We start from the raw sequence: 2,963 nt of genomic DNA on the forward strand, positions 1-2,963 counted from the left end.
TTTTCCCTTTTTGAAGATAGGGACCACATTGGCCCTCTTCCAGTCCTCCGGCACCTCACCAGAGTACCACGAGTGCTCATAGAGCCGCGCCAGGGGTCCCGCAATGACCTCGGCCAGTTCCTGTAGAACCCTAGGGTGAAGTTCCTGTAGAACTTCACCTGATCATGTCTTCATATTCTCACTTATCCAGTGTGCTGGCCCCTGGCAGTTGATTCATCATGCATCCCTAAGCACAAACATGGACTGGGCCATAGAAAGCTATAATAGAGTAGAATAAATCATATTATAGCCTCATGTCTGGGGAAAAAAGATCAGAGAAGGCATGCCAGTTTTGAATGTAAATGTATTGTATGTATTTGTCAACTTAGTGGTGTAGTTGAGAATTTATGGAGTTTAGGTTTTCAGAAACTGCAGAGCTTGCTGTTATGGTCAGAATCAGTACCATGAAGAGAATGAACCAGATTTATCTGGTCAGATACTCAGTGGCAAAACAATTTAATGTTTGCACACTCAGGGTTACAGTTTCAAATAAATGTATACATGTGTTACATGTATTAAAACAGTAATTACATATCTAATTGGGAATGCAGTTGCACCTGCACATGCTTAATCTTTTTATCAGGTAGCAGTAAAAGTAGATACCCTTAGACTATTATATAGGCAGTCTTGTTAGTGTGGTTATTTATTTAAGCTTTCACATTTATTTTTCAATGTAATTAGGTACCTAATTGCATGCCTAGCCTTGGTGCACTTGCACAAGCAAATAACAGTGATTTATTGAAAAGTGCTATGTTAGTAATCATTTATTATATATCCCCTATAAATTTCCTATAAAGCTAATTACTGAATGTGACTGTCTTTCAAAATATTTATTTTAAAAATGTTTTCTGTTTTACAAATCCTCAAAAATAAAATAACAACAAAATGGTACAATCAGACTTTTACAACATTTTATAAAAAATCAGTGAATGAACCAGAAACATGGACAATAAAATAACAGAAGAATAAAATGTAACAAATAAAAAAATAGCAGAGAAACTAACAAATCAGGTGTAATGAAGTAATAAGTTCTCTAAAACTCTGCCTGTTTAATCTAATAATAAGTACAAAAGCATTCCTATTAATAGGATTCTTAAAGGAAGAGATTAATGCTATATTTCACAACCCACATAAATATAATAGCTTGTCAAATCTATATTTTAAAATCTATGCTCTGAAGTCATTTGTTCCCCAATCAAAGAGAAGAATTTATCTTGCTTGTAGGGCATAAAAGCAAAGGATTAGCTTTCTTTCCTCTAGAGGAACATGTATTTCTAGAAGGATTGACAGAAAACTATAATATCTGAGATATACAAAGAGGCTAAGAGAAAAGAAATTGTTACAGTAACCAGTTGAGAGAGAGAGTATTTTTGTATTTGCATTTGTAAACTTGACTAAGGGATCAGTTAATACATTTAGTTCTACAAATAGCTCTGTTAAGATTTTTGGCCCTAATTTTCTGCTCCTGCAGTAATTTTAATTTCTTAGTAGATCCATTACTGGTTTCAATCAAGCCTGCACAGAATGTTAGAAGTTACTTACATAGCATAATTTGGGTACAATTTGCAATAATACTTTAAATTTAAAAAAAAAATTGACCTTGTCTGTTTCCTTTTCCTTTTCTATCATGTACTTTGCCTTGATGTCATTGTTGGTTCTTTCTTTATGGATTCCTTATTTTTTTTTACATAGAACAACTAGTACTAGACTAGTAAGTTTATGGTTGTCTGGAAGAGAACATATAGCTCTAAGTTCTTCTGTCATGTGTTTAAAGAGGCCCATTTATTATGTGTAAAGGCAGTATTTTAGCATGAAATATGTTCCAAGTCTTTGTGCCTGTAATAGGGAATTCTTACTTTGTTATAGAAAAGTGGGATTGGCCCTTTAAAGGAAGAGTTTTTGTAAACTAGACAAAGGCACCCAACAACACTGGGGTTAATAAAGAGCCCTGTGGTCAGGCCAGTCAATAGGTCACCTGACTGGAAGGGGACAGGGATTGGGAGTCATATAAGCCCAGAACCTGAGTCAAGAGGACAGTCTGCCCTGGGAGGCTGAAGGGTAAAGAGCTCTGCAGCCAGAAGTTCATGGGAGCCCTAAGGCCAGGGAGACTGCTACCATGTGGGACTACAGGCAAGGAGCAGAAGGCTTGCAGGGACATGTAGGATAAACAGAGTTTGGTATAGCCGGTGAGTGTAGAGTTTTATTACAGCTAGAAGGCTTATATTTCAGTTTGTGGTTTAAACTAGTGGACCAGGTGGAACTAAAAAGGAGATGTAGAGGTCCCATTGGTGTTTGAGGTGTGCACGAGGCTTAGGCCTGCTGGGGCAGGGTAAAAGCTGTTTTAGCCTGAGAGAGGCAGAGGAAAGGGTCAGAAAGCCAGTGGAACATATTTCATGCTAAAATACTGCCTTTACACATAATAAATGGGGCTCTTTAAACACATGACAGAAGAACTTAGAGCTATATGTTCTCTTCCAGACAACCATAAGGAATCCAATATCCATACACACGTCTGTCAGAGAAATTTGCTCTGTGTGTGCTGCCAAGATAGAAGCTACCAGGCATGCACCATGGCGACGGACCTTGCAGGTGCCCTGTTCATGACCTGTCAGCCTGTCACTAGGCCTGACCTAGTTTTTCTCTGGTGCAGACTCAGTTGCCTCACAGAGCTTGCAGCCGGGCATGCTCAGAGACTAACTGGAATGAGGTCACCGTTCTGGAAAATTCACTCAGTCAAGCAGCCTGATTGGCCACAGGACTGCTTTAAAAGTTGTTGAGCCCCTCCCTGGGGGGGGAGACCCGGGAACTCTGTGACAGAGACTGGCTTGCCAGAGACTGTCTCAGAGACTGTCTCAGAGACAACCTGCGTGGCTAGAGATAGTGACTGCTCGTCACAGTGCTGTCTCTTAGCTAGGCCCTTAGGC

The sequence above is a fragment of the Crocodylus porosus genome, unplaced genomic scaffold, assembly GCF_001723895.1.
Source record: "Crocodylus porosus isolate Cpor-Errol unplaced genomic scaffold, CroPor_comp1, whole genome shotgun sequence".
Taxonomy (NCBI): domain Eukaryota; kingdom Metazoa; phylum Chordata; order Crocodylia; family Crocodylidae; genus Crocodylus; species Crocodylus porosus.